Here is a 27,538-nt window from a genome sequence, read left to right as displayed (position 1 = left end):
TTTAGTTGCAGTATCCTTCCCTGGTTGTCTAGTGGTTAGGATTCTGCGGTCTCGCGGCCCGGGTTCGATTCCCGGGCAGGGAATATCAGTACCACTTCAAATTACAAAACGATTTGCGCTGCAGTGTCCTTCTGAGGTCTACATTTTATATCTGAGGTCTTGGCTGATTTCTTTTGAAAATCCCATGATCTCAAGCAAAGAGGCACTGAGTTTGAAGGCAGGCCATGAAATACATCTACAGGTACACCTCCAATTGACTCAAATTATGTCAATTAGCCTATCAGAAGATTCTAAAGCCAGGACATCATTTTTGGTCATTGTCCAAGTTGTTTAAAGGCACAGCCAACCTAGTGTTTGTAAACTTCTGACCCACTGGATTTGTGATACACTGAATTATAAGTGAAATAATCTGTCTGTAAACAAATTTTGGAAAAATTACTTGTGTCATGCACAAAGTAGATGTCCTAACCGACTTGCCAAAACTATAGTTTGTTAACAAGAAATGTGTGGAATGGTTGACAAACGAGTTTTAATGACTCCAACCTAAGTGTATGTAAACTTCAGACTTCAACTGTATGTACCATTTCAAATTATGAAACAATTTGAATTGCAGTATCCTTCCCTGGTTGTCTAGTGGTTAGGATTCGGTGCTCTCACCGCCGCGGCCCGGGTTCGATTCCCGGGCAGGGAATATCAGTACCACTTCAAGTTACAAAACGATTTGCCCTGCAGTGTCCTTCTGAGGTCTACATTTTATTTCTGAGGTCTTGGCTGATTTCTTTTGAAAATCCCATGATCTCAAGCAAAGAGGCACTGAGTTTGAAGGCAGGCCATGAAATACATCTACAGGTACACCTCCAATTGACTCAAATTATGTCAATTAGCCTATCAGAAGATTCTAAAGCCAGGACATCATTTTTGGTCATTGTCCAAGTTGTTTAAAGGCACAGCCAACCTAGTGTTTGTAAACTTCTGACCCACTGGATTTGTGATACACTGAATTATAAGTGAAATAATCTGTCTGTAAACAAATTTTGGAAAAATTACTTGTGTCATGCACAAAGTAGATGTCCTAACCGACTTGCCAAAACTATAGTTTGTTAACAAGAAATGTGTGGAATGGCTGACAAACGAGTTTTAATGACTCCAACCTAAGTGTATGTAAACTTCAGACTTCAACTGTATGTACCATTTCAAATTATGAAACAATTTGAGTTGCAGTATCCTTCCCTGGTTGTCTAGTGGTTAGGATTCTGCGGTCTCGCGGCCCGGGTTCGATTCCCGGGCAGGGAATATCAGTACCACTTCAAATTACAAAACGATTTGCGCTGCAGTGTCCTTCTGAGGTCTACATTTTATATCTGAGGTCTTGGCTGATTTCTTTTGAAAATCCCATGATCTCAAGCAAAGAGGCACTGAGTTTGAAGGCAGGCCATGAAATACATCTACAGGTACACCTCCAATTGACTCAAATTATGTCAATTAGCCTATCAGAAGATTCTAAAGCCAGGACATCATTTTTGGTCATTGTCCAAGTTGTTTAAAGGCACAGCCAACCTAGTGTTTGTAAACTTCTGACCCACTGGATTTGTGATACACTGAATTATAAGTGAAATAATCTGTCTGTAAACAAATTTTGGAAAAATTACTTGTGTCATGCACAAAGTAGATGTCCTAACCGACTTGCCAAAACTATAGTTTGTTAACAAGAAATGTGTGGAATGGCTGACAAACGAGTTTTAATGACTCCAACCTAAGTGTATGTAAACTTCAGACTTCAACTGTATGTACCATTTCAAATTATGAAACAATTTGAGTTGCAGTATCCTTCCCTGGTTGTCTAGTGGTTAGGATTCTGCGGTCTCGCGGACCGGGTTCGATTCCCGGGCAGGGAATATCAGTACCACTTCAAATTACAAAACGATTTGCGCTGCAGTGTCCTTCTGAGGTCTACATTTTATATCTGAGGTCTTGGCTGATTTCTTTTGAAAATCCCATGATCTCAAGCAAAGAGGCACTGAGTTTGAAGGCAGGCCATGAAATACATCTACAGGTACACCTCCAATTGACTCAAATTATGTCAATTAGCCTATCAGAAGATTCTAAAGCCAGGACATCATTTTTGGTCATTGTCCAAGTTGTTTAAAGGCACAGCCAACCTAGTGTTTGTAAACTTCTGACCCACTGGATTTGTGATACACTGAATTATAAGTGAAATAATCTGTCTGTAAACAAATTTTGGAAAAATTACTTGTGTCATGCACAAAGTAGATGTCCTAACCGACTTGCCAAAACTATAGTTTGTTAACAAGAAATGTGTGGAATGGTTGACAAACGAGTTTTAATGACTCCAACCTAAGTGTATGTAAACTTCAGACTTCAACTGTATGTACCATTTCAAATTATGAAACAATTTGAATTGCAGTATCCTTCCCTGGTTGTCTAGTGGTTAGGATTCGGTGCTCTCACCGCCGCGGCCCGGGTTCGATTCCCGGGCAGGGAATATCAGTACCACTTCAAATTACAAAACGATTTGCCCTGCAGTGTCCTTCTGAGGTCTACATTTTATTTCTGAGGTCTTGGCTGATTTCTTTTGAAAATCCCATGATCTCAAGCAAAGAGGCACTGAGTTTGAAGGCAGGCCATGAAATACATCTACAGGTACACCTCCAATTGACTCAAATTATGTCAATTAGCCTATCAGAAGATTCTAAAGCCAGGACATCATTTTTGGTCATTGTCCAAGTTGTTTAAAGGCACAGCCAACCTAGTGTTTGTAAACTTCTGACTCACTGGATTTGTGATACACTGAATTATAAGTGAAATAATCTGTCTGTAAACAAATTTTGGAAAAATTACTTGTGTCATGCACAAAGTAGATGTCCTAACCGACTTGCCAAAACTATAGTTTGTTAACAAGAAATGTGTGGAATGGCTGACAAACGAGTTTTAATGACTCCAACCTAAGTGTATGTAAACTTCAGACTTCAACTGTATGTACCATTTCAAATTATGAAACAATTTGAGTTGCAGTATCCTTCCCTGGTTGTCTAGTGGTTAGGATTCTGCGGTCTCGCGGACCGGGTTCGATTCCCGGGCAGGGAATATCAGTACCACTTCAAATTACAAAACGATTTGCGCTGCAGTGTCCTTCTGAGGTCTACATTTTATATCTGAGGTCTTGGCTGATTTCTTTTGAAAATCCCATGATCTCAAGCAAAGAGGCACTGAGTTTGAAGGCAGGCCATGAAATACATCTACAGGTACACCTCCAATTGACTCAAATTATGTCAATTAGCCTATCAGAAGATTCTAAAGCCAGGACATCATTTTTGGTCATTGTCCAAGTTGTTTAAAGGCACAGCCAACCTAGTGTTTGTAAACTTCTGACCCACTGGATTTGTGATACACTGAATTATAAGTGAAATAATCTGTCTGTAAACAAATTTTGGAAAAATTACTTGTGTCATGCACAAAGTAGATGTCCTAACCGACTTGCCAAAACTATAGTTTGTTAACAAGAAATGTGTGGAATGGTTGACAAACGAGTTTTAATGACTCCAACCTAAGTGTATGTAAACTTCAGACTTCAACTGTATGTACCATTTCAAATTATGAAACAATTTGAATTGCAGTATCCTTCCCTGGTTGTCTAGTGGTTAGGATTCGGTGCTCTCACCGCCGCGGCCCGGGTTCGATTCCCGGGCAGGGAATATCAGTACCACTTCAAATTACAAAACGATTTGCCCTGCAGTGTCCTTCTGAGGTCTACATTTTATTTCTGAGGTCTTGGCTGATTTCTTTTGAAAATCCCATGATCTCAAGCAAAGAGGCACTGAGTTTGAAGGCAGGCCATGAAATACATCTACAGGTACACCTCCAATTGACTCAAATTATGTCAATTAGCCTATCAGAAGATTCTAAAGCCAGGACATCATTTTTGGTCATTGTCCAAGTTGTTTAAAGGCACAGCCAACCTAGTGTTTGTAAACTTCTGACTCACTGGATTTGTGATACACTGAATTATAAGTGAAATAATCTGTCTGTAAACAAATTTTGGAAAAATTACTTGTGTCATGCACAAAGTAGATGTCCTAACCGACTTGCCAAAACTATAGTTTGTTAACAAGAAATGTGTGGAATGGCTGACAAACGAGTTTTAATGACTCCAACCTAAGTGTATGTAAACTTCAGACTTCAACTGTATGTACCATTTCAAATTATGAAACAATTTGAGTTGCAGTATCCTTCCCTGGTTGTCTAGTGGTTAGGATTCTGCGGTCTCGCGGCCCGGGTTCGATTCCCGGGCAGGGAATATCAGTACCACTTCAAATTACAAAACGATTTGCGCTGCAGTGTCCTTCTGAGGTCTACATTTTTTATCTGAGGTCTTGGCTGATTTCTTTTGAAAATCCCATGATCTCAAGCAAAGAGGCACTGAGTTTGAAGGCAGGCCATGAAATACATCTACAGGTACACCTCCAATTGACTCAAATTATGTCAATTAGCCTATCAGAAGATTCTAAAGCCAGGACATCATTTTTGGTCATTGTCCAAGTTGTTTAAAGGCACAGCCAACCTAGTGTTTGTAAACTTCTGACCCACTGGATTTGTGATACACTGAATTATAAGTGAAATAATCTGTCTGTAAACAAATTTTGGAAAAATTACTTGTGTCATGCACAAAGTAGATGTCCTAACCGACTTGCCAAAACTATAGTTTGTTAACAAGAAATGTGTGGAATGGCTGACAAACGAGTTTTAATGACTCCAACCTAAGTGTATGTAAACTTCAGACTTCAACTGTATGTACCATTTCAAATTATGAAACAATTTGAGTTGCAGTATCCTTCCCTGGTTGTCTAGTGGTTAGGATTCTGCGGTCTCGCGGCCCGGGTTCGATTCCCGGGCAGGGAATATCAGTACCACTTCAAATTACAAAACGATTTGCGCTGCAGTGTCCTTCTGAGGTCTACATTTTATATCTGAGGTCTTGGCTGATTTCTTTTGAAAATCCCATGATCTCAAGCAAAGAGGCACTGAGTTTGAAGGCAGGCCATGAAATACATCTACAGGTACACCTCCAATTGACTCAAATTATGTCAATTAGCCTATCAGAAGATTCTAAAGCCAGGACATCATTTTTGGTCATTGTCCAAGTTGTTTAAAGGCACAGCCAACCTAGTGTTTGTAAACTTCTGACCCACTGGATTTGTGATACACTGAATTATAAGTGAAATAATCTGTCTGTAAACAAATTTTGGAAAAATTACTTGTGTCATGCACAAAGTAGATGTCCTAACCGACTTGCCAAAACTATAGTTTGTTAACAAGAAATGTGTGGAATGGTTGACAAACGAGTTTTAATGACTCCAACCTAAGTGTATGTAAACTTCAGACTTCAACTGTATGTACCATTTCAAATTATGAAACAATTTGAATTGCAGTATCCTTCCCTGGTTGTCTAGTGGTTAGGATTCGGTGCTCTCACCGCCGCGGCCCGGGTTCGATTCCCGGGCAGGGAATATCAGTACCACTTCAAGTTACAAAACGATTTGCCCTGCAGTGTCCTTCTGAGGTCTACATTTTATTTCTGAGGTCTTGGCTGATTTCTTTTGAAAATCCCATGATCTCAAGCAAAGAGGCACTGAGTTTGAAGGCAGGCCATGAAATACATCTACAGGTACACCTCCAATTGACTCAAATTATGTCAATTAGCCTATCAGAAGATTCTAAAGCCAGGACATCATTTTTGGTCATTGTCCAAGTTGTTTAAAGGCACAGCCAAACTAGTGTTTGTAAACTTCTGACCGACTGTATGTACCATTTCAAATTGTGGACCAATTTGAACTGCAGTATCCTTCCCTGGTGGTCTAGTGGTTTGGATTCGGTGCTCTCACCGCCGCGGCCTGGGTTCGATTCCCGGTCAGGGAAGATCATTACCACTTCAAATTACAAAACGATTTGGCCTGCAGTGTCCTTCTGAGGTCTACATTTTATATCTGAGGTCTTGGCTGATTTCTTTTGAAAATCCCATGATCTCAAGCAAAGAGGCACTGAGTTTGAAGGCAGGCCATGAAATACATCTACAGGTACACCTCCAATTGACTCAAATTATGTCAATTAGCCTATCAGAAGGTTCTAAAGCCAGGACATCATTTTTGGTCATTGTCCAAGTTGTTTAAAGGCACAGCCAACCTAGTGTTTGTAAACTTCTGACCCACTGGATTTGTGATACACTGAATTATAAGTGAAATAATCTGTCTGTAAACAAATTTTGGAAAAATTACTTGTGTCATGCACAAAGTAGATGTCCTAACCGACTTGCCAAAACTATAGTTTGTTAACAAGAAATGTGTGGAATGGTTGACAAACGAGTTTTAATGACTCCAACCTAAGTGTATGTAAACTTCAGACTTCAACTGTATGTACCATTTCAAACTTTGAAACAATTTGAATTGCAGTATCCTTCCCTGGTGGTCTAGTGGTTAGGATTCGGCGCTCTCACCGCCGCGGTCCGGGTTAGATTCCCGGTCAGGGAATATCATTACCACTTCAAATTACAAAACGATTTGCCCTGCAGTGTCCTTCTGAGGTCTACATTTTATATCTGAGGTCTTGGCTGATTTCTTTTGAAAATCCCATGATCTCAAGCAAAGAGGCACTGAGTTTGAAGGCAGGCCATGAAATACATCTACAGGTACACCTCCAATTGACTCAAATTATGTCAATTAGCCTATCAGAAGATTCTAAAGCCAGGACATCATTTTTGGTCATTGTCCAAGTTGTTTAAAGGCACAGCCAACCTAGTGTTTGTAAACTTCTGACCCACTGGATTTGTGATACACTGAATTATAAGTGAAATAATCTGTCTGTAAACAAATTTTGGAAAAATTACTTGTGTCATGCACAAAGTAGAAGTCCTAACCGACTTGCCAAAACTATAGTTTGTTAACAAGAAATGTGTGGAATGGTTGACAAACGAGTTTTAATGACTCCAACCTAAGTGTATGTAAACTTCAGACTTCAACTGTATGTACCATTTCAAATTATGAAACAATTTGAATTGCAGTATCCTTCCCTGGTTGTCTAGTGGTTAGGATTCGGCGCTCTCACCGCCGCGGCCCGGGTTCGATTCCCGGTCAGGGAATATCAGTACCACTTCAAGTTACAAAACGATTTGCCCTGCAGTGTCCTTCTGAGGTCTACATTTTATTTCTGAGGTCTTGGCTGATTTCTTTTGAAAATCCCATGATCTCAAGCAAAGAGGCACTGAGTTTGAAGGCAGGCCATGAAATACATCTACAGGTACACCTCCAATTGACTCAAATTATGTCAATTAGCCTATCAGAAGATTCTAAAGCCAGGACATCATTTTTGGTCATTGTCCAAGTTGTTTAAAGGCACAGCCAAACTAGTGTTTGTAAACTTCTGACCCACTGTATGTACCATTTCAAATTGTGGACCAATTTGAACTGCAGTATCCTTCCCTGGTGGTCTAGTGGTTAGGATTCGGCGCTCTCACCGCCGCGGCCCGGGTTCGATTCCCGGTCAGGGAACTTCTCTTTTGCGACTTGTTTACTTGTGCAACCTGTCACAATGAATTTAGTAGGTTATTGCACATACGTACCACTTCAAATTACAAAACCATTTGCCCTGCAGTGTCCTTCCCTGGTGTTCTAGTTGTGCACCAGTCTCTCCTGCTGCAAAGCACCCCCACAACATGATGCTGCCACCCCTGTGCTTCACGGTTGGGATGGTGTTCTAGTGGTCTAGTGGTTAGTATTTGGCGCTCTCACCGCCGCGGCTTGGTTTCGATTCCCGGTCAGGGAACTTCACTTATGCGACTTGTTTACTTGTGCAACCTGTCACAATGAATTTAGTAGGTTATTGCACATATGTACCACTTCAAATTACAAAACCATTTGCCTTGCAGTGTCCTTCCCTGGTGTTCTAGTGGTGCACCAGTCTCTCCTGCAGCAAAGCACCCCCACAACATGATGCTGCCACCCCTGTGCTTCACGGTTGGGATGGTGTTCTTCGGCTTGTAAGACACCCCCTTTCTCCTCCAAACACAACAATGGTCAATATGGCAAAACACTTCTATTTTTGTTTCATCAGACCAGAGGACATTTCTCCAAAAAGTAGGATCTTTGTCCCCAAACTGTAGTCTGGCATTTTCAGGTTATGTCGATATAGGACTCGTTTCACTGTAGATACTTCTGTATCTGTTTCCTCCAGCATCTTCACAAGGTCCTTTGCTGTTGTTTTGCATACTATTGCTTGTACAGAGGAACGTGGTACCTTCAGGCGTTTGGAAATTGCTCCCAAGGATGAACCAGACTTGTGGACGTCTACATTTTATTTCTGAGGTCTTGGCTGATTTCTTTTGAAAATCCCATGATCTCAAGCAAAGAGGCACTGAGTTTGAAGGCAGGCCATGAAATACATCTACAGGTACACCTCCAATTGACTCAAATTATGTCAATTAGCCTATCAGAAGGTTCTAAAGCCAGGACATCATTTTTGGTCATTGTCCAAGTTGTTTAAAGGCACAGCCAACCTAGTGTTTGTAAACTTCTGACCCACTGGATTTGTGATACACTGAATTATAAGTGAAATAATCTGTCTGTAAACAAATTTTGGAAAAATTACTTGTGTCATGCACAAAGTAGATGTCCTAACCGACTTGCCAAAACTATAGTTTGTTAACAAGAAATGTGTGGAATGGTTGACAAACGAGTTTTAATGACTCCAACCTAAGTGTATGTAAACTTCAGACTTCAACTGTATGTACCATTTCAAACTTTGAAACAATTTGAATTGCAGTATCCTTCCCTGGTGGTCTAGTGGTTAGGATTCGGCGCTCTCACCGCCGCGGCCCGGGTTAGATTCCCGGTCAGGGAATATCATTACCACTTCAAATTACAAAAAGATTTGCCCTGCAGTGTCCTTCTGAGGTCTACATTTTATATCTGAGGTCTTGGCTGATTTCTTTTGAAAATCCCATGATCTCAAGCAAAGAGGCACTGAGTTTGAAGGCAGGCCATGAAATACATCTACAGGTACACCTCCAATTGACTCAAATTATGTCAATTAGCCTATCAGAAGATTCTAAAGCCAGGACATCATTTTTGGTCATTGTCCAAGTTGTTTAAAGGCACAGCCAACCTAGTGTTTGTAAACTTCTGACCCACTGGATTTGTGATACACTGAATTATAAGTGAAATAATCTGTCTGTAAACAAATTTTGGAAAAATTACTTGTGTCATGCACAAAGTAGAAGTCCTAACCGACTTGCCAAAACTATAGTTTGTTAACAAGAAATGTGTGGAATGGTTGACAAACGAGTTTTAATGACTCCAACCTAAGTGTATGTAAACTTCAGACTTCAACTGTATGTACCATTTCAAATTATGAAACAATTTGAATTGCAGTATCCTTCCCTGGTTGTCTAGTGGTTAGGATTCGGCGCTCTCACCGCCGCGGCCCGGGTTCGATCCCCGGTCAGGGAATATCAGTACCACTTCAAGTTACAAAATGATTTGCCCTGCAGTGTCCTTCTGAGGTCTACATTTTATTTCTGAGGTCTTGGCTGATTTCTTTTGAAAATCCCATGATCTCAAGCAAAGAGGCACTGAGTTTGAAGGCAGGCCATGAAATACATCTACAGGTACACCTCCAATTGACTCAAATTATGTCAATTAGCCTATCAGAAGATTCTAAAGCCAGGACATCATTTTTGGTCATTGTCCAAGTTGTTTAAAGGCACAGCCAAACTAGTGTTTGTAAACTTCTGACCGACTGTATGTACCATTTCAAATTGTGGACCAATTTGAACTGCAGTATCCTTCCCTGGTGGTCTAGTGGTTAGGATTCGGCGCTCTCACCGCCGCGGCCCGGGTTCGATTCCCGGTCAGGGAACTTCTCTTTTGCGACTTGTTTACTTGTGCAACCTGTCACAATGAATTTAGTAGGTTATTGCACATACGTACCACTTCAAATTACAAAACCATTTGCCCTGCAGTGTCCTTCCCTGGTGTTCTAGTTGTGCACCAGTCTCTCCTGCTGCAAAGCACCCCCACAACATGATGCTGCCACCCCTGTGCTTCACGGTTGGGATGGTGTTCTAGTGGTCTAGTGGTTAGTATTTGGCGCTCTCAACGCCGCGGCTCGGTTTCGATTCCCGGTCAGGGAACTTCACTTATGCGACTTGTTTACTTGTGCAACCTGTCACAAGAATTTAGTAGGTTATTGCACATATGTACCACTTAAAATTACAAAACCATTTGCCCTGCAGTGTCCTTCCCTGGTGTTCTAGTGGTGCACCAGTCTCTCCTGCAGCAAAGCACCCCCACAACATGATGCTGCCACCCCTGTGCTTCACGGTTGGGATGGTGTTCTTCGGCTTGTAAGACACCCCCTTTCTCCTCCAAACACAACAATGGTCAATATGGCAAAACACTTCTATTTTTGTTTCATCAGACCAGAGGACATTTCTCCAAAAAGTAGGATCTTTGTCCCCAAACTGTAGTCTGGCATTTTCAGGTTATGTCGATATAGGACTCGTTTCACTGTAGATACTTCTGTATCTGTTTCCTCCAGCATCTTCACAAGGTCCTTTGCTGTTGTTTTGCATACTATTGCTTGTACAGAGGAACGTGGTACCTTCAGGCGTTTGGAAATTGCTCCCAAGGATGAACCAGACTTGTGGACGTCTACATTTTATTTCTGAGGTCTTGGCTGATTTCTTTTGAAAATCCCATGATCTCAAGCAAAGAGGCACTGAGTTTGAAGGCAGGCCATGAAATACATCTACAGGTACACCTCCAATTGACTCAAATTATGTCAATTAGCCTATCAGAAGGTTCTAAAGCCAGGACATCATTTTTGGTCATTGTCCAAGTTGTTTAAAGGCACAGCCAACCTAGTGTTTGTAAACTTCTGACCCACTGGATTTGTGATACACTGAATTATAAGTGAAATAATCTGTCTGTAAACAAATTTTGGAAAAATTACTTGTGTCATGCACAAAGTAGATGTCCTAACCGACTTGCCAAAACTATAGTTTGTTAACAAGAAATGTGTGGAATGGTTGACAAACGAGTTTTAATGACTCCAACCTAAGTGTATGTAAACTTCAGACTTCAACTGTATGTACCATTTCAAACTTTGAAACAATTTGAATTGCAGTATCCTTCCCTGGTGGTCTAGTGGTTAGGATTCGGCGCTCTCACCGCCGCGGCCCGGGTTAGATTCCCGGTCAGGGAATATCATTACCACTTCAAATTACAAAACGATTTGCCCTGCAGTGTCCTTCTGAGGTCTACATTTTATATCTGAGGTCTTGGCTGATTTCTTTTGAAAATCCCATGATCTCAAGCAAAGAGGCACTGAGTTTGAAGGCAGGCCATGAAATACATCTACAGGTACACCTCCAATTGACTCAAATTATGTCAATTAGCCTATCAGAAGATTCTAAAGCCAGGACATCATTTTTGGTCATTGTCCAAGTTGTTTAAAGGCACAGCCAACCTAGTGTTTGTAAACTTCTGACCCACTGGATTTGTGATACACTGAATTATAAGTGAAATAATCTGTCTGTAAACAAATTTTGGAAAAATTACTTGTGTCATGCACAAAGTAGAAGTCCTAACCGACTTGCCAAAACTATAGTTTGTTAACAAGAAATGTGTGGAATGGTTGACAAACGAGTTTTAATGACTCCAACCTAAGTGTATGTAAACTTCAGACTTCAACTGTATGTACCATTTCAAATTGTGGACCAATTTGAACTGCAGTATCCTTCCCTGGTGGTCTAGTGGTTAGGATTCGGCGCTCTCACCGCCGCGGCCCGGGTTCGATTCCCGGTCAGGGAACTTCTCTTTTGCGACTTGTTTACTTGTGCAACCTGTCACAATGAATTTAGTAGGTTATTGCACATACGTACCACTTCAAATTACAAAACCATTTGCCCTGCAGTGTCCTTCCCTGGTGTTCTAGTTGTGCACCAGTCTCTCCTGCTGCAAAGCACCCCCACAACATGATGCTGCCAACCCTGTGCTTCACGGTTGGGATGGTGTTCTAGTGGTCTAGTGGTTAGTATTTGGCGCTCTCACCGCCGCGGCTCGGGTTCGATTCCCGGACAGGGAACTTCACTTATGCGACTTGTTTACTTGTGCAACCTGTCACAATGAATTTAGTAGGTTATTGCACATATGTACCACTTCAAATTACAAAACCATTTGCCCTGCAGTGTCCTTCCCTGGTGTTCTAGTGGTGCACCAGTCTCTCCTGCAGCAAAGCACCCCCACAACATGATGCTGCCACCCCTGTGCTTCACGGTTGGGATGGTGTTCTTCGGCTTGTAAGACACCCCCTTTCTCCTCCAAACACAACAATGGTCAATATGGCAAAACACTTCTATTTTTGTTTCATCAGACCAGAGGACATTTCTCCAAAAAGTAGGATCTTTGTCCCCAAACTGCAGTCTGGCATTTTCAGGTTATGTCGATATAGGACTCGTTTCACTGTAGATACTTCTGTATCTGTTTCCTCCAGCATCTTCACAAGGTCCTTTGCTGTTGTTTTGCATACTATTGCTTGTACAGAGGAACGTGGTACCTTCAGGCGTTTGGAAATTGCTCCCAAGGATGAACCAGACTTGTGGACGTCTACATTTTATTTCTGAGGTCTTGGCTGATTTCTTTTGAAAATCCCATGATCTCAAGCAAAGAGGCACTGAGTTTGAAGGCAGGCCATGAAATACATCTACAGGTACACCTCCAATTGACTCAAATTATGTCAATTAGCCTATCAGAAGATTCTAAAGCCAGGACATCATTTTTGGTCATTGTCCAAGTTGTTTAAAGGCACAGCCAACCTAGTGTTTGTAAACTTCTGACCCAACGGATTTGTGATACACTGAATTATAAGTGAAATAATCTGTCTGTAAACAAATTTTGGAAAAATTACTTGTGTCATGCACAAAGTAGATGTCCTAACCGACTTGCCAAAACTATAGTTTGTTAACAAGAAATGTGTGGAATGGTTGACAAACGAGTTTTAATGACTCCAACCTAAGTGTATGTAAACTTCAGACTTCAACTGTATGTACCATTTCAAACTTTGAAACAATTTGAATTGCAGTATCCTTCCCTGGTGGTCTAGTGGTTAGGATTCGGCGCTCTCACCGCCGCGGCCCGGGTTCGATTCCCGGTCAGGGAACTTCACTTTTGCGACTTGTTTACTTGTGCAACCTGTCACAATGAATTTAGTAGGTTATTGCACATACGTACCACTTCAAATTACAAAACCATTTGCCCTGCAGTGTCCTTCCCTGGTGTTCTAGTTGTGCACCAGTCTCTCCTGCTGCAAAGCACCCCCACAACATGATGCTGCCACCCCTGTGCTTCACGGTTGGGTTGGTGTTCTAGTGGTCTAGTGGTTAGTATTTGGCGCTCTCACCGCCGCGGCTTGGGTTCGATTCCCGGACAGGGAACTTCACTTATGCGACTTGTTTACTTGTGCAACCTGTCACAATGAATTTAGTAGGTTATTGCACATATGTACCACTTCAAATTACAAAACCATTTGCCCTGCAGTGTCCTTCCCTGGTGTTCTAGTGGTGCACCAGTCTCTCCTGCAGCAAAGCACCCCCACAACATGATGCTGCCACCCCTGTGCTTCACGGTTGGGATGGTGTTCTTCGGCTTGTAAGACACCCCCTTTCTCCTCCAAACACAACAATGGTCAATATGGCAAAACACTTCTATTTTTGTTTCATCAGACCAGAGGACATTTCTCCAAAAAGTAGGATCTTTGTCCCCAAACTGTAGTCTGGCATTTTCAGGTTATGTCGATATAGGACTCGTTTCACTGTAGATACTTCTGTATCTGTTTCCTCCAGCATCTTCACAAGGTCCTTTGCTGTTGTTTTGCATACTATTGCTTGTACAGAGGAACGTGGTACCTTCAGGCGTTTGGAAATTGCTCCCAAGGATGAACCAGACTTGTGGACGTCTACATTTTATTTCTGAGGTCTTGGCTGATTTCTTTTGAAAATCCCATGATCTCAAGCAAAGAGGCACTGAGTTTGAAGGCAGGCCATGAAATACATCTACAGGTACACCTCCAATTGACTAAAATTATGTCAATTAGCCTATCAGAAGATTCTAAAGCCAGGACATCATTTTTGGTCATTGTCCAAGTTGTTTAAAGGCACAGCCAACCTAGTGTTTGTAAACTTCTGACCCACTGGATTTGTGATACACTGAATTATAAGTGAAATAATCTGTCTGTAAACAAATTTTGGAAAAATTACTTGTGTCATGCACAAAGTAGATGTCCTAACCGACTTGCCAAAACTATAGTTTGTTAACAAGAAATGTGTGGAATGGTTGACAAACGAGTTTTAATGACTCCAACCTAAGTGTATGTAAACTTCAGACTTCAACTGTATGTACCATTTCAAATTATGAAACAATTTGAATTGCAGTATCCTTCCCTGGTTGTCTAGTGGTTAGGATTCGGCGCTCTCACCGCCGCGGCCCGGGTTAGATTCCCGGTCAGGGAATATCATTACCACTTCAAGTTACAAAACGATTTGCCCTGCAGTGTCCTTCTGAGGTCTACATTTTATTTCTGAGGTCTTGGCTGATTTATTTTGAAAATCCCATGATCTCAAGCAAAGAGGCACTGAGTTTGAAGGCAGGCCATGAAATACATCTACAGGTACACCTCCAATTGACTCAAATTATGTCAATTAGCCTATCAGAAGATTCTAAAGCCAGGACATCATTTTTGGTCATTGTCCAAGTTGTTTAAAGGCACAGTCAAACTAGTGTTTGTAAACTTCTGACCCACTGTATGTACCATTTCAAATTGTGGACCAATTTGAACTGCAGTATCATTCCCTGGTGGTCTAGTGGTTAAGATTCGGCGCTCTCACCGCCGCGGACCGGGTTCGATTCCCGGTCAGGGAACTTCTCTTTTGCGACTTGTTTACTTGTGCAACCTGTCACAATGAATTTAGTAGGTTATTGCACATACGTACCACTTCAAATTACAAAACCATTTGCCCTGCAGTGTCCTTCCCTGGTGTTCTAGTGGTGCACCAGTCTCTCCTGCAGCAAAGCACCCCCACAACATGATGCTGCCACCCCTGTGCTTCACGGTTGGGATGGTGTTCTTCGGCTTGTAAGACACCCCCTTTCTCCTCCAAACACAACAATGGTCAATATGGCCAAACACTTCTATTTTTGTTTCATCAGACCAGAGGACATTTCTCCAAAAAGTAGGATCTTTGTCCCCAAACTGTAGTCTGGCATTTTCAGGTTATGTCGATATAGGACTCGTTTCACTGTAGATACTTCTGTATCTGTTTCCTCCAGCATCTTCACAAGGTCCTTTGCTGTTGTTTTGCATACTATTGCTTGTACAGAGGAACGTGGTACCTTCAGGCGTTTGGAAATTGCTCCCAAGGATGAACCAGACTTGTGGACGTCTACATTTTATTTCTGAGGTCTTGGCTGATTTCTTTTGAAAATCCCATGATCTCAAGCAAAGAGGCACTGAGTTTGAAGGCAGGCCATGAAATACATCTACAGGTACACCTCCAATTGACTCAAATTATGTCAATTAGCCTATCAGAAGATTCTAAAGCCAGGACATCATGTTTGGTCATTGTCCAAGTTGTTTAAAGGCACAGCCAACCTAGTGTTTGTAAACTTCTGACCCACTGGATTTGTGATACACTGAATTATAAGTGAAATAATCTGTCTGTAAACAAATTTTGGAAAAATTACTTGTGTCATGCACAAAGTAGAAGTCCTAACCGACTTGCCAAAACTATAGTTTGTTAACAAGAAATGTGTGGAATGGTTGACAAATGAGTTTTAATGACTCCAACCTAAGTGTATGTAAACTTCAGACTTCAACTGTATGTACCATTTCAAATTATGAAACAATTTGAATTGCAGTATCCTTCCCTGGTTGTCTAGTGGTTAGGATTCGGCGCTCTCACCGCCGCGGCCCGGGTTCGATTCCCGGTCAGGGAATATCAGTACCACTTCAAGTTACAAAACGATTTGCCCTGCAGTGTCCTTCTGAGATCTACATTTTATTTCTGAGGTCTTGGCTGATTTCTTTTGAAAATCCCATGATCTCAAGCAAAGAGGCACTGAGTTTGAAGGCAGGCCATGAAATACATCTACAGGTACACCTCCAATTGACTCAAATTATGTCAATTAGCCTATCAGAAGATTCTAAAGCCAGGACATCATTTTTGGTCATTGTCCAAGTTGTTGAAAGGCACAGCCAAACTAGTGTTCGTAAACTTCTGACCCACTGTATGTACCATTTCAAACTGTGGACCAATTTGCACTGCAGTATCCTTCCTTGGTGGTCTAGTGGTTAGTATTCGGCGCTCTCACCGCCGCGGCCCGGGTTCGATTCCCGGTCAGGGAATTTCTCTTTTGCGACTTGTTTACTTGTGCAACCTGTCACAATGAATTTAGTAGGTTATTGCACATACGTACCACTTCAAATTACAAAACCATTTGCCCTGCAGTGTCCTTCCCTGGTGTTCTAGTTGTGCACCAGTCTCTCCTGCAGCAAAGCACCCCCACAACATGATGCTGCCACCCCTGTGCTTGACGGTTGGGATGGTGTTCTAGTGGTCTAGTGGTTAGTATTTGGCGCTCTCACCGCCGCGGCTCGGGTTCGATTCTCGGTCAGGGAACTTCACTTATGCGACTTGTTTACTTGTGCAGCCTGTCACAATGAATTTAGTAGGTTATTGCACATATGTACCACTTCAAATTACAAAACCATTTGCCCTGCAGTGTCCTTCCCTGGTGTTCTAGTGGTGCACCAGTCTCTCCTGCAGCAAAGCACCCCCACAACATGATGCTGCCACCCCTGTGCTTCACGGTTGGGATGGTGTTCTTCGGCTTGTAAGACACCCCCTTTCTCCTCCAAACACAACAATGGTCAATATGGCCAAACACTTCTATTTTTGTTTCATCAGACCAGAGGACATTTCTCCAAAAAGTAGGATCTTTGTCCCCAAACTGTAGTCTGGCATTTTCAGGTTATGTCGATACAGGACTCGTTTCACTGTAGATACTTCTGTATCTGTTTCCTCCAGCATCTTCACAAGGTCCTTTGCTGTTGTTTTGCATACTATTGCTTGTACAGAGGAACGTGGTACCTTCAGGCGTTTGGAAATTGCTCCCAAGGATGAACCAGACTTGTGGACGTCTACATTTTATTTCTGAGGTCTTGGCTGATTTCTTTTGAAAATCCCATGATCTCAAGCAAAGAGGCACTGAGTTTGAAGGCAGGCCATGAAATACATCTACAGGTACACCTCCAATTGACTCAAATTATGTCAATTAGCCTATCAGAAGATTCTAAAGCCAGGACATCATTTTTGGTCATTGTCCAAGTTGTTTAAAGGCACAGCCAACCTAGTGTTTGTAAACTTCTGACCCACTGGATTTGTGATACACTGAATTATAAGTGAAATAATCTGTCTGTAAACAAATTTTGGAAAAATTACTTGTGTCATGCACAAAGTAGAAGTCCTAACCGACTTGCCAAAACTATAGTTTGTTAACAAGAAATGTGTGGAATGTTTGACAAATGAGTTTTAATGACTCCAACCTAAGTGTATGTAAACTTCAGACTTCAACTGTATGTACCATTTCAAATTATGAAACAATTTGAATTGCAGTATGCTTCCCTGGTTGTCTAGTGGTTAGGATTCGGCGCTCTCACCGCCGCGGCCCGGGTTCGATTCCCGGTCAGGGAATATCAGTACCACTTCAAGTTACAAAACGATTTGCCCTGCAGTGTCCTTCTGAGGTCTACATTTTATTTCTGAGGTCTTGGCTGATTTCTTTTGAAAATCCCATGATCTCAAGCAAAGAGGCACTGAGTTTGAAGGCAGGCCATGAAATAGATCTACAGGTACACCTCCAATTGACTCAAATTATGTCAATTACCCTATCAGAAGATTCTAAAGCCAGGACATCATTTTTGGTCATTGTCCAAGTTGTTTAAAGGCACAGCCAACCTAGTGTTTGTAAACTTCTGACCCACTGGATTTGTGATACACTGAATTATAAGTGAAATAATCTGTCTGTAAACAAATTTTGGAAAAATTACTTGTGTCATGCACAAAGTAGAAGTCCTAACCGACTTGCCAAAACTATAGTTTGTTAACAAGAAATGTGTGGAATGGTTGACAAACGAGTTTTAATGACTCCAACCTAAGTGTATGTAAACTTCAGACTTCAACTGTATGTACCATTTCAAATTATGAAACAATTTGAATTGCAGTATGCTTCCCTGGTTGTCTAGTGGTTAGGATTCGGCGCTCTCACCGCCGCGGCCCGGGTTCGATTCCCGGTCAGGGAATATCAGTACCACTTCAAGTTACAAAACGATTTGCCCTGCAGTGTCCTTCTGAGGTCTACATTTTATTTCTGAGGTCTTGGCTGATTTCTTTTGAAAATCCCATGATCTCAAGCAAAGAGGCACTGAGTTTGAAGGCAGGCCATGAAATACATCTACAGGTACACCTCCAATTGACTCAAATTATGTCAATTAGCCTATCAGAAGATTCTAAAGCCAGGACATCATTTTTGGTCATTGTCCAAGTTGTTTAAAGGCACAGCCAACCTAGTGTTTGTAAACTTCTGACCCACTGGATTTGTGATACACTGAATTATAAGTGAAATAATCTGTCTGTAAACAAATTTTGGAAAAATTACTTGTGTCATGCACAAAGTAGATGTCCTAACCGACTTGCCAAAACTATAGTTTGTTAACAAGAAATGTGTGGAATAGTTGACAAACGAGTTTTAATGACTCCAACCTAAGTGTATGTAAACTTCAGACTTCAACTGTATGTACCATTTCAAATTGTGAAACAATTTGAATTGCAGTATCCTTCCCTGGTTGTCTAGTGGTTAGGATTCGGTGCTCTCACTGCCGCGGCCCGGGTTCGATTCCCGGTCAGGGAATTTCAGTACCACTTCAAATTACAAAACGATTTGCCCTGCATTGTCCTTCTGAGGTCAACATTTTATTTCTGAGGTCTTGGCTGATTTCTTTTGAAAATCCCATGATCTCAAGCAAAGAGGCACTGAGTTTGAAGGCAGGCCATGAAATACATCTACAGGTACACCTCCAATTGACTCAAATTATGTCAATTAGCCTATCAGAAGATTCTAAAGCCAGGACATCATTTTTGGTCATTGTCCAAGTTGTTTAAAGGCACAGCCAACCTAGTGTTTGTAAACTTCTGACCCACTGGATTTGTGATACACTGAATTATAAGTGAAATAATCTGTCTGTAAACAAATTTTGGAAAAATTACTTGTGTCATGCACAAAGTAGATGTCCTAACCGACTTGCCAAAACTATAGTTTGTTAACAAGAAATGTGTGGAATGGTTGACAAACGAGTTTTAATGACTCCAACCTAAGTGTATGTAAACTTCAGACTTCAACTGTATGTACCATTTCAAATTGTGAAACAATTTGAATTGCAGTATCCTTCCCTGGTTGTCTAGTGGTTAGGATTCGGCGCTCTCACCGCCGCGGCCCGGGTTCGATTCCCGGTCAGGGAATTTCAGTACCACTTCAAATTACAAAACGATTTGTCCTTCTGAGGTCAACATTTTATTTCTGAGGTCTTGGCTGATTTCTTTTGAAAATCCCATGATCTCAAGCAAAGAGGCACTGAGTTTGAAGGCAGGCCATGAAATACATCTACAGGTACACCTCCAATTGACTCAAATTATGTCAATTAGCCTATCAGAAGATTCTAAAGCCAGGACATCATTTTTGGTCATTGTCCAAGTTGTTTAAAGGCACAGCCAACCTAGTGTTTGTAAACTTCTGACCCACTGGATTTGTGATACACTGAATTATAAGTGAAATAATCTGTCTGTAAACAAATTTTGGAAAAATTACTTGTGTCATGCACAAAGTAGATGTCCTAACCGACTTGCCAAAACTATAGTTTGTTAACAAGAAATGTGTGGAATGGTTGACAAACGAGTTTTAATGACTCCAACCTAAGTGTATGTAAACTTCAGACTTCAACTGTATGTACCATTTCAAATTGTGAAACAATTTGAATTGCAGTATCCTTCCCTGGTTATCTAGTGGTTAGGATTCGGCGCTCTCACCGCCGCGGCCCGGGTTCGATTCCCGGTCAGGGAATTTCAGTACCACTTCAAATTACAAAACGATTTGCCCTGCAGTGTCCTTCTGAGGTCAACATTTTATTTCTGAGGTCTTGGCTGATTTCTTTTGAAAATCCCATGATCTCAAGCAAAGAGGCACTGAGTTTGAAGGCAGGCCATGAAATACATCTACAGGTACACCTCCAATTGACTAAAATTATGTCAATTAGCCTATCAGAAGATTCTAAAGCCAGGACATCATTTTTGGTCATTGTCCAAGTTGTTTAAAGGCACAGCCAACCTAGTGTTTGTAAACTTCTGACCCACTGGATTTGTGATACACTGAATTATAAGTGAAATAATCTGTCTGTAAACAAATTTTGGAAAAATTACTTGTGTCATGCACAAAGTAGAAGTCCTAACCGACTTGCCAAAAATATAGTTTGTTAACAAGAAATGTGTGGAATGGTTGACAAATGAGTTTTAATGACTCCAACCTAAGTGTATGTAAACTTCAGACTTCAACTGTATGTACCATTTCAAATTATGAAACAATTTGAATTGCAGTATCCTTCCCTGGTTGTCTAGTGGTTAGGATTCGGCGCTCTCACCGCCGCGGCCCGTGTTCGATTCCCGGTCAGGGAATATCAGTACCACTTCAAGTTACAAAACGATTTGCCCTGCAGTGTCCTTCTGAGGTCTACATTTTATTTCTGAGGTCTTGGCTGATTTCTTTTGAAAATCCCATGATCTCAAGCAAAGAGGCACTGAGTTTGAAGGCAGGCCATGAAATACATCTACAGGTACACCTCCAATTGACTCAAATTATGTCAATTAGCCTATCAGAAGATTCTAAAGCCAGGACATCATTTTTGGTCATTGTCCAAGTTGTTTAAAGGCACAGCCAAACTAGTGTTTGTAAACTTCTGACCCACTGTATGTACCATTTCAAACTGTGGACCAATTTGTACTGCAGTATCCTTCCCTGGTGGTCTAGTGGTTAGGATTCGGCGCTCTCACCGCCGCGGCCCGGGTTCGATTCCCGGTCAGGGAACTTCTCTTTTGCGACTTGTTTACTTGTGCAACCTGTCACAATGAATTTAGTAGGTTATTGCACATACGTACCACTTCAAATTACAAAACCATTTGCCCTGCAGTGTCCTTCCCTGGTGTTCTAGTTGTGCACCAGTCTCTCCTGCAGCAAAGCACCCCCACAACATGATGCTGCCACCCCTGTGCTTCACGGTTGGGATGGTGTTCTTCGGCTTGTAAGACACCCCCTTTCTCCTCCAAACACAACAATGGTCAATATGGCCAAACACTTCTATTTTTGTTTCATCAGACCAGAGGACATTTCTCCAAAAAGTAGGATCTTTGTCCCCAAACTGTAGTCTGGCATTTTCAGGTTATGTCGATATAGGACTCGTTTCACTGTAGATACTTCTGTATCTGTTTCCTCCAGCATCTTCACAAGGTCCTTTGCTGTTGTTTTGCATACTATTGCTTGTACAGAGGAACGTGGTACCTTCAGGCGTTTGGAAATTGCTCCCAAGGATGAACCAGACTTGTGGACGTCTACATTTTATTTCTGAGGTCTTGGCTGATTTCTTTTGAAAATCCCATGATCTCAAGCAAAGAGGCACTGAGTTTGAAGGCAGGCCATGAAATACATCTACAGGTACACCTCCAATTGACTCAAATTATGTCAATTAGCCTATCAGAAGATTCTAAAGCCAGGACATCATTTTTGGTCATTGTCCAAGTTGTTTAAAGGCACAGCCAACCTAGTGTTTGTAAACTTCTGACCCACTGGATTTGTGATACACTGAATTATAAGTGAAATAATCTGTCTGTAAACAAATTTTGGAAAAATTACTTGTGTCATGCACAAAGTAGATGTCCTAACCGACTTGCCAAAACTATAGTTTGTTAACAAGAAATGTGTGGAATGGTTGACAAACGAGTTTTAATGACTCCAACCTAAGTGTATGTAAACTTCAGACTTCAACTGTATGTACCATTTCAAATTGTGAAACAATTTGAATTGCAGTATCCTTCCCTGGTTGTCTAGTGGTTAGGATTCGGCGCTCTCACCGCCGCGGCCCGGGTTCGATTCCCGGTCAGGGAATTTCAGTACCACTTCAAATTACAAAACGATTTGCCCTGCAGTGTCCTTCTGAGGTCAACATTTTATTTCTGAGGTCTTGGCTGATTTCTTTTGAAAATCCCATGATCTCAAGCAAAGAGGCACTGAGTTTGAAGGCAGGCCATGAAATACATCTACAGGTACACCTCCAATTCACTCAAATTATGTCAATTAGCCTATCAGAAGATTCTAAAGCCAGGACATCATTTTTGGTCATTGTCCAAGTTGTTTAAAGGCACAGCCAACCTAGTGTTTGTAAACTTCTGACCCACTGGATTTGTGATACACTGAATTATAAGTGAAATAATCTGTCTGTAAACAAATTTTGGAAAAATTACTTGTGTCATGCACAAAGTAGAAGTCCTAACCGACTTGCCAAAACTATAGTTTGTTAACAAGAAATGTGTGGAATGGTTGACAAATGAGTTTTAATGACTCCAACCTAAGTGTATGTAAACTTCAGACTTCAACTGTATGTACCATTTCAAATTATGAAACAATTTGAATTGCAGTATCCTTCCCTGGTTGTCTAGTGGTTAGGATTCGGCGCTCTCACCGCCGCGGCCCGTGTTCGATTCCCGGTCAGGGAATATCAGTACCACTTCAAGTTACAAAACGATTTGCCCTGCAGTGTCCTTCTGAGGTCTACATTTTATTTCTGAGGTCTTGGCTGATTTCTTTTGAAAATCCCATGATCTCAAGCAAAGAGGCACTGAGTTTGAAGGCAGGCCATGAAATACATCTACAGGTACACCTCCAATTGACTCAAATTATGTCAATTAGCCTATCAGAAGATTCTAAAGCCAGGACATCATTTTTGGTCATTGTCCAAGTTGTTTAAAGGCACAGCCAACCTAGTGTTTGTAAACTTCTGACCCACTGGATTTGTGATACACTGAATTATAAGTGAAATAATCTGTCTGTAAACAAATTTTGGAAAAATTACTTGTGTCATGCACAAAGTAGAAGTCCTAACCGACTTGCCAAAACTATAGTTTGTTAACAAGAAATGTGTGGAATGGTTGACAAACGAGTTTTAATGACTCCAACCTAAGTGTATGTAAACTTCAGACTTCAACTGTATGTACCATTTCAAATTATGAAACAATTTGAATTGCAGTATCCTTCCCTGGTTGTCTAGTGGTTAGGATTCGGCGCTCTCACCGCCGCGGCCCGTGTTCGATTCCCGGTCAGGGAATATCAGTACCACTTCAAGTTACAAAACGATTTGCCCTGCAGTGTCCTTCTGAGGTCTACATTTTATTTCTGAGGTCTTGGCTGATTTCTTTTGAAAATCCCATGATCTCAAGCAAAGAGGCACTGAGTTTGAAGGCAGGCCATGAAATATATCTACAGGTACACCTCCAATTGACTCAAATTATGTCAATTAGCCTATCAGAAGATTCTAAAGCCAGGACATCATTTTTGGTCATTGTCCAAGTTGTTTAAAGGCACAGCCAACCTAGTGTTTGTAAACTTCTGACCCACTGGATTTGTGATACACTGAATTATAAGTGAAATAATCTGTCTGTAAACAAATTTTGGAAAAATTACTTGTGTCATGCACAAAGTAGAAGTCCTAACCGACTTGCCAAAACTATAGTTTGTTAACAAGAAATGTGTGGAATGGTTGACAAATGAGTTTTAATGACTCCAACCTAAGTGTATGTAAACTTCAGACTTCAACTGTATGTACCATTTCAAATTATGAAACAATTTGAATTGCAGTATCCTTCCCTGGTTGTCTAGTGGTTAGGATTCGGCGCTCTCACCGCCGCGGCCCGTGTTCGATTCCCGGTCAGGGAATATCAGTACCACTTCAAGTTACAAAACGATTTGCCCTGCAGTGTCCTTCTGAGGTCTACATTTTATTTCTGAGGTCTTGGCTGATTTCTTTTGAAAATCCCATGATCTCAAGCAAAGAGGCACTGAGTTTGAAGGCAGGCCATGAAATACATCTACAGGTACACCTCCAATTGACTCAAATTATGTCAATTAGCCTATCAGAAGATTCTAAAGCCAGGACATCATTTTTGGTCATTGTCCAAGTTGTTTAAAGGCACAGCCAAACTAGTGTTTGTAAACTTCTGACCCACTGTATGTACCATTTCAAACTGTGGACCAATTTGTACTGCAGTATCCTTCCCTGGTGGTCTAGTGGTTAGGATTCGGCGCTCTCACCGCCGCGGCCCGGGTTGGATTCCCGGTCAGGGAACTTCTCTTTTGCGACTTGTTTACTTGTGCAACCTGTCACAATGAATTTAGTAGGTTATTGCACATACGTACCACTTCAAATTACAAAACCATTTGCCCTGCAGTGTCCTTCCCTGGTGTTCTAGTTGTGCACCAGTCTCTCCTGCAGCAAAGCACCCCCACAACATGATGCTGCCACCCCTGTGCTTCACGGTTGGGATGGTGTTCTTCGGCTTGTAAGACACCCCCTTTCTCCTCCAAACACAACAATGGTCAATATGGCCAAACACTTCTATTTTTGTTTCATCAGACCAGAGGACATTTCTCCAAAAAGTAGGATCTTTGTCCCCAAACTGTAGTCTGGCATTTTCAGGTTATGTCGATATAGGACTCGTTTCACTGTAGATACTTCTGTATCTGTTTCCTCCAGCATCTTCACAAGGTCCTTTGCTGTTGTTTTGCATACTATTGCTTGTACAGAGGAACGTGGTACCTTCAGGCGTTTGGAAATTGCTCCCAAGGATGAACCAGACTTGTGGACGTCTACATTTTATTTCTGAGGTCTTGGCTGATTTCTTTTGAAAATCCCATGATCTCAAGCAAAGAGGCACTGAGTTTGAAGGCAGGCCATGAAATACATCTACAGGTACACCTCCAATTGACTCAAATTATGTCAATTAGCCTATCAGAAGATTCTAAAGCCAGGACATCATTTTTGGTCATTGTCCAAGTTGTTTAAAGGCACAGCCAACCTAGTGTTTGTAAACTTCTGACCCACTGGATTTGTGATACACTGAATTATAAGTGAAATAATCTGTCTGTAAACAAATTTTGGAAAAATTACTTGTGTCATGCACAAAGTAGATGTCCTAACCGACTTGCCAAAACTATAGTTTGTTAACAAGAAATGTGTGGAATGGTTGACAAACGAGTTTTAATGACTCCAACCTAAGTGTATGTAAACTTCAGACTTCAACTGTATGTACCATTTCAAATTGTGAAACAATTTGAATTGCAGTATCCTTCCCTGGTTGTCTAGTGGTTAGGATTCGGCGCTCTCACCGCCGCGGCCCGGGTTCGATTCCCGGTCAGGGAATTTCAGTACCACTTCAAATTACAAAACGATTTCCCCTGCAGTGTCCTTCTGAGGTCAACATTTTATTTCTGAGGTCTTGGCTGATTTCTTTTGAAAATCCCATGATCTCAAGCAAAGAGGCACTGAGTTTGAAGGCAGGCCATGAAATACATCTACAGGTACACCTCCAATTGACTCAAATTATGTCAATTAGCCTATCAGAAGATTCTAAAGCCAGGACATCATTTTTGGTCATTGTCCAAGTTGTTTAAAGGCACAGCCAACCTAGTGTTTGTAAACTTCTGACCCACTGGATTTGTGATACACTGAATTATAAGTGAAATAATCTGTCTGTAAACAAATTTTGGAAAAATTACTTGTGTCATGCACAAAGTAGAAGTCCTAACCGACTTGCCAAAACTATAGTTTGTTAACAAGAAATGTGTGGAATGGTTGACAAATGAGTTTTAATGACTCCAACCTAAGTGTATGTAAACTTCAGACTTCAACTGTATGTACCATTTCAAATTATGAAACAATTTGAATTGCAGTATCCTTCCCTGGTTGTCTAGTGGTTAGGATTCGGCGCTCTCACCGCCGCGGCCCGTGTTCGATTCCCGGTCAGGGAATATCAGTACCACTTCAAGTTACAAAACGATTTGCCCTGCAGTGTCCTTCTGAGGTCAACATTTTATTTCTGAGGTCTTGGCTGATTTCTTTTGAAAATCCCATGATCTCAAGCAAAGAGGCACTGAGTTTGAAGGCAGGCCATGAAATACATCTACAGGTACACCTCCAATTGACTCAAATTATGTCAATTAGCCTATCAGAAGATTCTAAAGCCAGGACATCATTTTTGGTCATTGTCCAAGTTGTTTAAAGGCACAGCCAACCTAGTGTTTGTAAACTTCTGACCCACTGGATTTGTGATACACTGAATTATAAGTGAAATAATCTGTCTGTAAACAAATTTTGGAAAAATTACTTGTGTCATGCACAAAGTAGATGTCCTAACCGACTTGCCAAAACTATAGTTTGTTAACAAGAAATGTGTGGAATGGTTGACAAACGAGTTTTAATGACTCCAACCTAAGTGTATGTAAACTTCAGACTTCAACTGTATGTACCATTTCAAATTGTGAAACAATTTGAATTGCAGTATCCTTCCCTGGTTGTCTAGTGGTTAGGATTCGGCGCTCTCACCGCCGCGGCCCGTGTTCGATTCCCGGTCAGGGAATATCAGTACCACTTCAAGTTACAAAACGATTTGCCCTGCAGTGTCCTTCTGAGGTCAACATTTTATTTCTGAGGTCTTGGCTGATTTCTTTTGAAAATCCCATGATCTCAAGCAAAGAGGCACTGAGTTTGAAGGCAGGCCATGAAATACATCTACAGGTACACCTCCAATTGACTCAAATTATGTCAATTAGCCTATCAGAAGATTCTAAAGCCAGGACATCATTTTTGGTCATTGTCCAAGTTGTTTAAAGGCACAGCCAACCTAGTGTTTGTAAACTTCTGACCCACTGGATTTGTGATACACTGAATTATAAGTGAAATAATCTGTCTGTAAACAAATTTTGGAAAAATTACTTGTGTCATGCACAAAGTAGATGTCCTAACCGACTTGCCAAAACTATAGTTTGTTAACAAGAAATGTGTGGAATGGTTGACAAACGAGTTTTAATGACTCCAACCTAAGTGTATGTAAACTTCAGACTTCAACTGTATGTACCATTTCAAATTGTGAAACAATTTGAATTGCAGTATCCTTCCCTGGTTGTCTAGTGGTTAGGATTCGGCGCTCTCACCGCCGCGGCCCGGGTTCGATTCCCGGTCAGGGAATTTCAGTACCACTTCAAATTACAAAACGATTTCCCCTGCAGTGTCCTTCTGAGGTCAAAATTTTATTTCTGAGGTCTTG

The 27,538-nt window shown here is 41.3% G+C and overlaps 15 non-coding genes across 15 annotated transcripts; all 15 read left to right on the top strand.

Annotated features, from left to right (window-relative positions):
- Positions 1-7,078: 7,078 nt before the first annotated feature.
- trnae-cuc (transfer RNA glutamic acid (anticodon CUC)) lies at positions 7,079-7,150 on the top strand. The gene has a single exon. It is a non-coding gene; the product is annotated as a tRNA-Glu (tRNA).
- Positions 7,151-7,487: 337 nt separating this feature from the next.
- Positions 7,488-7,559, top strand: trnae-cuc (transfer RNA glutamic acid (anticodon CUC)). The gene has a single exon. It is a non-coding gene; the product is annotated as a tRNA-Glu (tRNA).
- A 1,276-nt stretch (positions 7,560-8,835) lies between these two features.
- On the top strand, positions 8,836-8,907 carry trnae-cuc (transfer RNA glutamic acid (anticodon CUC)). The gene has a single exon. It is a non-coding gene; the product is annotated as a tRNA-Glu (tRNA).
- A 945-nt stretch (positions 8,908-9,852) lies between these two features.
- On the top strand, positions 9,853-9,924 carry trnae-cuc (transfer RNA glutamic acid (anticodon CUC)). The gene has a single exon. It is a non-coding gene; the product is annotated as a tRNA-Glu (tRNA).
- A 1,275-nt stretch (positions 9,925-11,199) lies between these two features.
- Positions 11,200-11,271, top strand: trnae-cuc (transfer RNA glutamic acid (anticodon CUC)). Its single transcript has one exon. It is a non-coding gene; the product is annotated as a tRNA-Glu (tRNA).
- Positions 11,272-11,807: 536 nt separating this feature from the next.
- trnae-cuc (transfer RNA glutamic acid (anticodon CUC)) lies at positions 11,808-11,879 on the top strand. The gene has a single exon. It is a non-coding gene; the product is annotated as a tRNA-Glu (tRNA).
- A 1,276-nt stretch (positions 11,880-13,155) lies between these two features.
- trnae-cuc (transfer RNA glutamic acid (anticodon CUC)) lies at positions 13,156-13,227 on the top strand. Its single transcript has one exon. It is a non-coding gene; the product is annotated as a tRNA-Glu (tRNA).
- Positions 13,228-15,986: 2,759 nt separating this feature from the next.
- On the top strand, positions 15,987-16,058 carry trnae-cuc (transfer RNA glutamic acid (anticodon CUC)). The gene has a single exon. It is a non-coding gene; the product is annotated as a tRNA-Glu (tRNA).
- A 1,685-nt stretch (positions 16,059-17,743) lies between these two features.
- Positions 17,744-17,815, top strand: trnae-cuc (transfer RNA glutamic acid (anticodon CUC)). Its single transcript has one exon. It is a non-coding gene; the product is annotated as a tRNA-Glu (tRNA).
- Positions 17,816-18,351: 536 nt separating this feature from the next.
- Positions 18,352-18,423, top strand: trnae-cuc (transfer RNA glutamic acid (anticodon CUC)). Its single transcript has one exon. It is a non-coding gene; the product is annotated as a tRNA-Glu (tRNA).
- Positions 18,424-19,567: 1,144 nt separating this feature from the next.
- On the top strand, positions 19,568-19,639 carry trnae-cuc (transfer RNA glutamic acid (anticodon CUC)). The gene has a single exon. It is a non-coding gene; the product is annotated as a tRNA-Glu (tRNA).
- Positions 19,640-21,182: 1,543 nt separating this feature from the next.
- On the top strand, positions 21,183-21,254 carry trnae-cuc (transfer RNA glutamic acid (anticodon CUC)). Its single transcript has one exon. It is a non-coding gene; the product is annotated as a tRNA-Glu (tRNA).
- Positions 21,255-22,256: 1,002 nt separating this feature from the next.
- trnae-cuc (transfer RNA glutamic acid (anticodon CUC)) lies at positions 22,257-22,328 on the top strand. Its single transcript has one exon. It is a non-coding gene; the product is annotated as a tRNA-Glu (tRNA).
- A 3,235-nt stretch (positions 22,329-25,563) lies between these two features.
- On the top strand, positions 25,564-25,635 carry trnae-cuc (transfer RNA glutamic acid (anticodon CUC)). Its single transcript has one exon. It is a non-coding gene; the product is annotated as a tRNA-Glu (tRNA).
- Positions 25,636-27,387: 1,752 nt separating this feature from the next.
- Positions 27,388-27,459, top strand: trnae-cuc (transfer RNA glutamic acid (anticodon CUC)). Its single transcript has one exon. It is a non-coding gene; the product is annotated as a tRNA-Glu (tRNA).
- The last annotated feature ends 79 nt before the right edge of the window (positions 27,460-27,538 follow it).

The sequence above is a fragment of the Salvelinus fontinalis genome, chromosome 42 (assembly GCF_029448725.1).
Source record: "Salvelinus fontinalis isolate EN_2023a chromosome 42, ASM2944872v1, whole genome shotgun sequence".
Taxonomy (NCBI): Eukaryota; Metazoa; Chordata; class Actinopteri; order Salmoniformes; family Salmonidae; genus Salvelinus; species Salvelinus fontinalis.
Note: the sequence above shows the minus strand (reverse complement) of the source record. Positions and strands in the feature narration are given on the sequence as shown.